The following is a 9,760-nucleotide window of genomic DNA, read 5'->3' as shown; positions in this document are numbered from 1 at the left end:
TCTCTCTCTCTCTCTCTCTCTCTCTCTCTCTCTCTCTCTCTCTCTCTGTCTCTCTGTCTCTCTCTCTCTCCCTCCCTCCCTCTCTTCCCCTATCTCCCTCTCTTCCTCTCTCCATCTTTCTGCCTTTAGAAGGATCCTGGGACCACGGGAAGTGATGGATTTCATACATTCACTCCTTCACTCGACATCTCTCATGCATGCTGTATTCAGCATTGTGCTGGGTGTCGGGGCGTGGGGGTAAGTGTTGATATCGAGATGAATAACTTTAGGTGCTTTTAGAATCTCGGAACGTCAGAGTCGGAAGGGACCTCAGTGACTCTGTAGTCTGTCTAATCCCCTCATTTTACCGAGGAGGACCCCGAGACCCAGATAGAGGAAGATATTGAGAGATGGTCTTTCCCTCTCCTCCTTGCCTTTACTGGGGGTGGGGGGTGGGGAGGTGGGGCTTTTTTTCAGTGGGGTTCTAGGAACATCGAGTTTTATTCCTGGGGTGGGCAGAAAGTTGATGATTAATTGATGTCCCAGGGCGGTCCTTCCACGTTTTCTGTGCTGCAGGGCGAGACCGAAGCACGCCCCTTGGGGGCAGCTTTTGCGTGGAGATGAAAATCTTATCCAGCTGAATCCTCTGTCCATTCTGGCTCGGGGATGGAATGAGGGAGAGGCGGGGAGGAGAAACTGCTTCCCCCAGCTCGTTGGCTGGAGAAAGGAGGAGGCTCCAGTTGGGTCTATGGTTTACTCTTCCCTCCGCCCCTTCTGCTTCACCCCCTCCCCCCTCCCACCTTTGCCAACCACGACTCGGCTCCTCCTGTTGGGCGCTGTAACCCTACCCCGCCGAACTGGAGCTGGGCGGGCAGCGCGCATCAGCTCTGGGAAGCCGAGCCCTGTCCAGGCCAGGCTAGGCGAGGCAGGCAGCCGGCCGGGCTGGCTGGCTCCGCGTGCGCCGACTGCGGCAGAGAGAGACCTGCGGGCCGGCGCCTCTACCTAGCCTCGCCTTGTGCTCCAGCTCCGGCTCCAGGCTGGGGCGCGGGGCGCGCGAGCCGCCTCCGTTTCTGCTGCGCGGTACGAGCCTGGCTGGGCCAGGCCGAGGAAAAGGACGGGACATGCTGGGGCAGGCTCCTTGCTGCGCCAGGTAATTCCCACTGCGGGCAGCCCTCCGGGGCCTCCCGGGGGGAGGGGAAAGGGCTGGTGCCGCTGCGGGGAACCTCCTGGGGTTGTTGCACTCTGACACTGGAGAGGGGGCTACCACCGCCCTTACACCCCAGCGGGGGTCTTTGTAGGATGGTAGACACCTTCCGGCTTTGGAGAATCTCCTGGTTGCTGGGGTTGGTGCGCTGTCCCGGGGGGGGGGGGACGGGACTGGTTGGCTACTTCTCCCTTCCCCCAGCTCCTTGGTACCTTGGGGTCTTGCAAAATGGGACCCCAGATCCAGGTTTGAGGTCCCTTTATTAACAGTCCCCGGGGGAATGAGGGGGCTGAGGAATGACCCCAGATTGGCGGACTCCTTGGGGTTCTCGACTCGATAGATCAGTTAGCGTGGTAAGCTCTTGGATGGGACCGATTAAAACCTGGCCTGGAATGGGGTCTGTCCTGAGCCCCGCACAGGTGCCGGTTGCAGTACTAGGGTGCACAGGTTCAGGGGTGGGGAGAAGGAGCACCCTGGGAAAGGCAAGGGGAAGCCGTGCTTTTGGGGAACTGCTCTTCTGGCCGGAGCTGTTTGCACAAACCACTTCCTTCTCTGGGAGCTGGGGGCCCCTTCGTCCCTGGAGGGGCCCAGACCAGGCATTTTCCCCTTTCAGATTGACTGACCATTGATTCTGTGAGAGTTAAGAGTTTCCTTAAGGGGTAGGAGTGAGATCAGAGCTTGGGGTGGGGTTAGTTTCCATCCTCTCTTTTTAAGTGTCCAGCCAAAGAGGAAGAACAATGGATTTTGAGCCTAAGGACCGGGTTTCTAATAATTTGCTTCTTATCTGTATGACCTTGTTCAAGTTATTTCTCTGAATCTCAGTTTCTCCCAGGCAGGATGTGGGGATTGGGCTAAATGATCTCTAAGGCCGCTTTCAGCTCTAAAACCAGAGTTTCTAGGGTCCCCCTCCCCCAGCAGGCAGTAATAGATATGGGAATAGGACCCAGGTGTCCTATCCCTTAGATTACATGCCTTTCCATGGAGCCAGGCTTGGAGATGGCAATCCTGCAGCATGTCCAAGATTCAGTGACTTCATGTTGAGGGAAAGGTTGAGAATGCTGATGTTTATTTTACTGGGGGAGGGAGGAGGGTGGGAAGATGTTGGTTCTGGTGAGGTGCTGGTGAACTGGCCTTCAGCTGACAGGTTTTACAGCTTCGTTAATTCATTTATTGAACAAAAGTTTCCCCAGAGAGTAAGTCCTTTCACTTCTCTGGGCTTGTTATTTCATCTGTAAAATGGAGCTGAGACTTCTTCATCTTTTCTTGTGTCCTGATCTCCTTTAGGCACCTTGTGAAGCCCACGGATCCCTTCTCAGTATCATATTTTTAAATGCATAAAAACAGGATATGTAGGGTCACATAGGAAACCAATTATATTGAAATACAGTTATCAAAAATACATATATTTTTTAAACTGCCAAGGTCTTGGTCCCCTCAGACCACTTGATCCTTAAGTTCTCTCCCAGATTGAAAAGTGTTTGTTCCAAAACTAACATTCCATATTCTAAGATCTCCTCTAACTTGAATATTTTATATTGTGGGGGGATGGCAAAGGAGAAGAGGAAGGGTCTGGTCTGGGTGAACTTGGTGAAGCTGCCATGTTCTGCTTGGGAAGGATACCCAATACTTCTTGTTTCTTGCCCTCAGGGAGCTTACCAACTGAAAGGGCTGCCTAGTGAGTGATTACTGAGAACTACTAGGCTAGGTATGGGGATGGACAGACAGAAGGCTCTGAGAAGAGGAAAAGACTTGGGACATTTCTAAAATTCTTTTCTTCCTCTTTATTATCCTGGTCTAGAAATAAGGAAACTCTGATTTTTTTTCCCCACCTTCACGGTTCTCCTCCCCCTTCCTTCTACTTCCATTGTCCAGTTTCTCTTTCCTTTCTGTCTGACCTTTTTCATTTTCTTTTTTTTTTCTTTTGCTTTTTTGGAGCGCAATTGTGGTTAAGTGAATTGCCCAAGGGCACACAGCTGATTTTTGTGTTAAGTGTCTGTGGTCATATTTGAACTCAGGTCCTCCAGACTCCAGGGCCGGCACCACCTAGCCACCCTTGACCTCTTTATTTTCATTCTCTCTAGTCACCCATTTGTCCCTCCTTTCCTCTTTCCTTTTTCCCCTTCCTATTTCTCTCTTCTCCATCCATCTTTCCCACCCCCATTTTCTCTCTTCTTTTTTATCTCTCCTCTCAACCTCTTTTCCTTTTGTTATTCCTCTTCTCTCTCTTCATTATCCTTGCTTTTTCACTTTCCACTCCTCCCATTTTATCTTTTTTCTTACCATTCTTTCTCCCCCCTTTACCTCTTCCCTCTCCTCTTTTTTACATACCCCTTCTCCTCTCTCTCTTCTCCTCCGTTTTCTCTTCCTTCTCACTCATTCCCTCTTTCAGCCTCTCTTTGCCTGCCTCCTACTTTCTTCTCACCATTCTTTTTCCTCTTCTCCCCCTTGCCCTCTATTAACCACCCCCATTTCTGGTAACTGCTGAACTCCCCCCCTCTTTAGAAGCCACTCTAAATGACTAGTTCCTCTTGAACTTTCTGCTTAGGCTTTCCTCTTAACCAGAAATTTTCCCTTTGTAGAGACCTTTGGGATCGTGCCTGGGGAACCTTGTGCCTAGCCAGCCTCAGCACTGCCTCCTCCCCCCAATATCCCAGTTTTCCTGTTCATTGCCCTCTCTTCCTCACTGAACATTTGCTACCTTTCGCTTTGAAAGAGCACTGGGTTTGGAGTCAAAGGGTGTGTGTTCAAATTCTTGCTCTGCCTTTTTTCCCTCAAAAGAGCCCTATTCATTATTTAAAAAAAAATCAAACTTCATTATTTTTCAATTATCAAACATTTATTTTTCCTCTCCAGTTCCCTATTTACTGGGGAAGAAAAGAAAAAGAAAACCCTTATAATAAATTTGCATAGCTAAAGTGAAACAACTTGCTCTGTCTACTTTTTATGGTGTGTGATCTTAATTGGCAAATTTCATCTTTATAGCCTCACTACAAAAAGAGGCGGTTGGGACTGTATGGTATTCAGGTAGCTTTCACCTCTGACTTTGTCTACTATACGGCCTCCTCTGGCTCTAAATCCTAGAATTCCTAGACTTGCTCCTGTTCTGAGAGAACCAGCAGAGAGTTGAGTGAGTAAATGGGTACAGGAAATGAGTGCTAGGAAGCCAGTGAGCAATCTAAATCTGCAGTGAGCCTTGAGGGGCTGGCTGGTTCGGACCGAGGCCCAGGTTCCAAGTTCTAAGTTCCTCAAGGACTTTCAGTCTCAAAGGTTGTGCATAGGGAGACTTGCTATTGGTGATCTGGGGCAGGATTATGTGGCATTTGGTATAGAAATGCCCAGAAGCCCCTAGGAACCTTGGAAGGCTGTTCTCTGTGGCGAGGTGGCCTGTCTCTCCTTGAGCCACCTGCAGTCTCTCTACGGCTTTCACCTTTCTCACCCCCTTCCCATCTCCCAACCCACAAGCAAGTGATACTGAGGTGGGAGGCCTGGGTTCCATTTTTGGCACAGTCACAATGTAGTGTGTGAGAGAGATGTGTGAGCCAGAGAGGATACAAGAGGTCAACTTAATGCCAGACATTGGGCAAGTTACCCTGGGCCTCATTCAATTCAACAAACATTATTGTTATGATGAACAATAATCATAACAATAATAATCCTGATTCCAGTTACCTTTTTTTCAGGTAACAGAAATCCTCCTCTTCCTCTCCCACTCTCCATTGAGAAAGAAAGCAGAACAAAAGCACTATTGCAAATATATATGGATAAGCAAAACAAATTCCTCCATTGGCTCAGCAGGTGCTGTTGTGCCCACCACCTCTTGTCAGGGAGTGGAGAGCATGTCATTGTGTGAGGCCTCTGGAATTATGGTGGTCATTGCATTCATTGATCAGAGTTTCTATGTCTTTCAATTTTCTTGGTTTCTATATAAGTTGTCCTCCTGGTTCGGTTCACTTCCCTCTGCTTGAGTTGAGGGCTCTTTAGATGTGTGCCTGGGCATCTCTCCCTTATCTGATTTCATGGCAGTTTATACTTAAGGTGTCCTAGTACCAAGAACTGCAAGAGACCAACCTCTTATTTTATAGGAAACTGAGGCCACTGTTCCCTCTGTGGTTAGAATTCCTACTCATTGTATCCCCCTACATGACCTTGTTGGGGACACCTTCAGGGTTGAGGTGTTTAATAAGTATTTGTTGAATTGGATAGATGATTTGACTGCTGATGGATTTTTTTTAAAGGAAAATCAAATGAGTAGCTTAAGAGTGGGAGGGTCATCCTAACACTCAGGCCAAGGCCCCCTTTCTCATTGAGTCATTTGACTTCAGGAGACTTTTCTATTCCTTTGGTACTACTAGCTGTGGAATGAGCCTGGGAAAATTTGGTTCTGGGGGTGCATAGTGCCCATGGGCTTTAGGCCAGAGCCTTGACCATTGCTTAATTTAGCTGGGATTGAGTCTAAAAAGGGACCCTTATCTAGGGTTAGTAGGATGAAAAGAGCTCTGTGCTGAGAGTTGGGAGAACCACTCCTTATGTTTTCTACTTAACTAACTTCAGTGACCCCAGGCAGGTCTCTTTCCCCCTTCTCTTTGCAAATTCATTTTCCTAATCAGCCAAACAAGGAATTTGGATTGTATGTATTCGAAGATCTTTCAGCTTTAGCATCCTATATAGTTCCTCATTTCTGTGGTCCCTTTCCACCTCTAACATTCTGCATCAAGGTCTCTTACAGCCCTGATGTTTCCTGTTGCAACATTCTTTGTGCCTCTGACATTCTGCATTCTATCATGTAAAGTCCCTCCCAGCTCTGACATAATATGTTCTAAGGTCCTTTCTAGCTCTGAAAATCTGTGTTCCAAGGTACCTTCTAGATCTGACATTATGTTCTAAGGCCCCTCCCAGCTCTGAAATTCTGTGATCTTAAGGTCCCTCTCAGTTCTGACACTCTTTTGTTCTAAGTTGTCTTCTAGCTCTGACGGTTTGTGTTCTAAGGCCCCTCCCAGCTATGACATTCTGTAATCTAAGGTCCCTCCAACCCCCAGCATTCTCTATTCTAAGACCCCTCCCAGCTCTGATAGTCTGTGTTCTAAGGTACCTCCCAGTCCTCAGCATTCTGTGTTCTAAGGCCCCTTCTAAATCTGACATTTTTCAGTCTAAGATCCTTCCCAGCTCTGACATTCTGTGTTCTAAGGCCTCTCTCAGCTCTGACATTCTGTGGTCTAAGGCCCCTTCCAGCTCCTAATAGCCCAAGATTCTGATTGCTTACCCACAATTTGCATTGATGACATGGGGAAAAGCCAGTTGGTTGGCCTCGGTGCCCTGGCCAGACACACAATCCTTAACTTGGAAGAGAAGCAGGGTTGCAATTGCAGCATGTTACCTTCTCCTCCTGGCTTGGGGCCATTTGGATGGCTCAGTGCTGAGCTGAGCTCCCTCTGTGACTCACCACATCGAAGAATTGTGTGACATAGGCAGATTTTCTTCTCTACCCCTTTACTCCCCCACCTCTCTTTCTTAAAGTCAACTTCAGTCTGGCAGGATCATGAAGTTGGGTCCAGAGTGCATATCAGACTACAGGGGTGAGCCCTTCCTATCTAGGCAGGCAAGAAAAACCAAGGTAACTCAGGTGAGTGAGTAGGAAGTGAAGAGGATGGGGACCTCACCAGAATCATGGGATTGAGGGCTGGAAGGGACTGTATGAGCCCACAGACCCATCAATTTTAGGGGCTCTAAGAACTTGGAGAAGAAAAAATTAATTTTGATTTTTATGACCTCTAATTGAAATTTAGCATTTCCTTTAATTATTTCAGAACTTTCTTTTTTCTTGAGAAAAAGGGTCCATAGTCATCATCAAACTTCCAGAGGGATCCATGACACTCAAAAAAGTTAAGAATCTCCTTGTTTTGCAGATGAGGAAACAGAGGTCCAGAGAGGTATCAGTTCAAGGTTCTCACAGAGTAGAGATTCGAACGCAGGGCCTCTGACTGACTTTAAAGCCAGATGACCTGGGGAGTCCTCACCCTTCTCTTGCAGCTGCCGGTTTATCATCCTAAGTTCCCTTTTGTCACCTTGGGCAATTGTTTAGCAATTGAAGCCACAAGTTTTCTCATCTGCAAAGTAAGAATCATCATCTATGCCCTACCTGTGAAGCAGTTTGGGTACAGTAGAAAACATATTGAATTTGGGCCTAATAGACCTGGGTTTGAGTCAAAGCTTTGACATTTATTAGCTCTCTCACCTTTCGCAAGTTATGTCTTTCTCTTGCACTCTTGCTTTTTCACCTATAAATAGAGGAATTTGGGCCAGATGATCTCTGGGGTCACTTTGAAGTCAGTGAATGGTGTGAGAAGGCATTGAGGAGGGTAGGGTGATATCAGATCACCCCTGAGTCCTGTGAGGCCTGGGATAAACTTTGTAGGCAATGGGAATGTCAGGAAGCTTTTGAGTTGTAGATGAGCCTATGCTTGTACATCTGGAGGATTAACTTGGCAGTGGGTCTTTGCAATGACCCAGGCTAGGGAAATGAAAGTCAGTACTACGACAGTGATATCAGACCAGAAGACCCAAGGGCAGCCAAGTCAACAATGAAGTGCTTTCTAGTGCTGTGTAGCATTGAGAATACGAAGAAAGGCGGGAACTCAGTGTCTTAACTACAATCACCCTTTCTTGAAGAAGCATTTCCTGGTCTTTTTTTAAACCATTGCCTTTCCTCTGGGATCAACTCTAATGTTTCCTGTCTGTAGTTTCTTCATCTATGGTGGTTTACATGTTTTCTCTCCCCTTAGACTGTGAGCTTCTTGAGAATAAGGTATGGCTTTTGCCTCTTATGCTTGGTACATAGTAGGTGCTTATGCTTATTGACTTAACTCATACATTACTAAGAGCACATATGTGACTGAAAATGGGGGCAGGTAGGTGGCCCAACAGATAAGAGTGCTGAACCTGAAGTCGGGAAGACTCATTTTCCTGGGTTCAAATCCAGCTGCAGATACTTCTTAGCAGTGTGACCCTGGGTAAGTCACTTAACCCTGTTTGCTTTAGTTTCCTCATCTATAAAATGAGCTGGAAAAGGAAATGGCAAACCATTCCATTATTATTACCAAGAAGGTGCTAAGTGATGTCACAGAGTCAGACAGGACTGAAAGAACTGAGCAATGTGAATGAAAAAGAAGATTGGCTGGTCACACAGCAAGAGTGAGAGATAATATATTGATGGACATCTTGAATACTGCCTTTGTCTCTCTACAAAGGAGCTAAAACATTAGGTGGCCTTTAGCTAGTTTTGGCATCTATTTTAAGGCTTTATGGCAAGAGAAAAGAGTAGCACAGGATGAGATGCCATGGGTGGGTTACCCTATGGATAGGTTTCTCTATCAGAGAGAGAAATCATCCTCTGGATTACAGCAGCAAGTATTGTTCATAGGCCCAGGGATTTCCCCAGTCACTTGCTATTTTTCAGAACTCAGTGCTGGAAGAAACCACAGAGGTTATCTAGTTCAGCCTGGTCCTGAACAGGAATTCCTTTTTGAGCATCCTTAATAAGTAGTTATCTAGTTTCTAGTGCTGGGGAGCTCACTACCTTCCAGGGCAGCCTATTCTATTTTTGGATACTTCTAATTCTTACGAAGTGTTTATTTGAATAAATATTTTAAAATGCCATGAGAAACTGGGTGAGGAAGAGTTCACTTTCTGATGGGTGAATCAAGGAAGGCTTCAGGAAGGAGGTGACACTTTACTTGGATTTGTAGGAAAGGAGGGACTATAGCAGATAAAGATGAAGAAGAGACCAAGTATATTTCCAGTTTAGGGATAGAAGAAAGAGGACTGAATGAGAACAGGAGAAAACTGTTTGGTCAGACAAAGCAGAGCTTGTGAAAGCAAATGTAGAATGAGATATGGTTGGGAAAAGAGTGTGGCACCATATTGGTTTCTTGCTTGTGACTAGACTTACACACCCACTGTGTGTAAGAACCTGTATTATAGGCTCAGACTTGAAGAAGATGCTGACCTTTGTCCTTGGAGAGTTCACCATCTAGGGGGAAGGATGACATGTAGACATCATTCTAGTACAAGGCAGGCTAGAATAATAACCCCAGGAGTGTTTCCTAGGGGCAAGAGACAGCTCACCCAGATGGGAAATCAAGAAAGGCTTTCTGGGCCTTGAAGGACAGATAGGATTTCTACCAGTAGAGAGAGTGGTGTACCTTTCAGATGGAAAGATCAGTGTGAATAAAAACAGACACACCATGGGCATTTCAGGAATGGTGGAGTTCTTTTGCTATTGTTGTTATTGGGTAAAGGCTACTTTTCCAACTAACTCAACCCTTAACACCATTACCTGAGTCATTTGGAAAGAATCACTCTTTGGTGTCAGAGTTCCTGGGTCCAAATTCCACCTCTGACATTGACCACCTTGGTTATCTCTGGCAAGTCATATCACCTCCCTAGGCCTCAGTTTCCTCATTTGTAAAATGAGACCTAAGTGGTCTCTTCCAGCTTTTATCTGTGATCATACTATGGTCTTCCTTACACACCACTGATCATTTCCCCTTCTTCCTTACACACCACTCTGATCATTTCCCC

At 46.6% G+C, this 9,760-nt stretch overlaps 1 protein-coding gene across 7 annotated transcripts in view; it reads left to right on the top strand.

Moving 5' to 3' along the window:
- PAK1 (p21 (RAC1) activated kinase 1) overlaps positions 1 to 9,760 on the top strand; it is a 205,465-nt gene that overhangs the window by 82,899 nt on the left and 112,806 nt on the right. Inside the window, exon 1 of one of the 7 annotated variants that reach the window (XM_069070914.1) lies at positions 785 to 1,129. The exons of 3 other annotated variants lie outside the window; for them this stretch is intronic. The gene's annotated coding sequence lies outside the window, so the exon portion shown is untranslated. Of the gene's footprint in view, positions 1 to 784; positions 1,130 to 1,218; positions 1,323 to 9,760 lie in introns of those variants that run through there. 3 more of the 7 variants (XM_069070912.1, XM_069070920.1, XM_069070916.1) reach the window with 3 other exon arrangements.

Source organism: Petaurus breviceps, unplaced genomic scaffold (assembly GCF_028583685.1).
Source record: "Petaurus breviceps papuanus isolate PSGF00001 unplaced genomic scaffold, PetGlider_PUasm1.0 90823, whole genome shotgun sequence".
Classification (NCBI taxonomy): Eukaryota; Metazoa; Chordata; class Mammalia; order Diprotodontia; family Petauridae; genus Petaurus; species Petaurus breviceps.
Note: the sequence above shows the minus strand (reverse complement) of the source record. Positions and strands in the feature narration are given on the sequence as shown.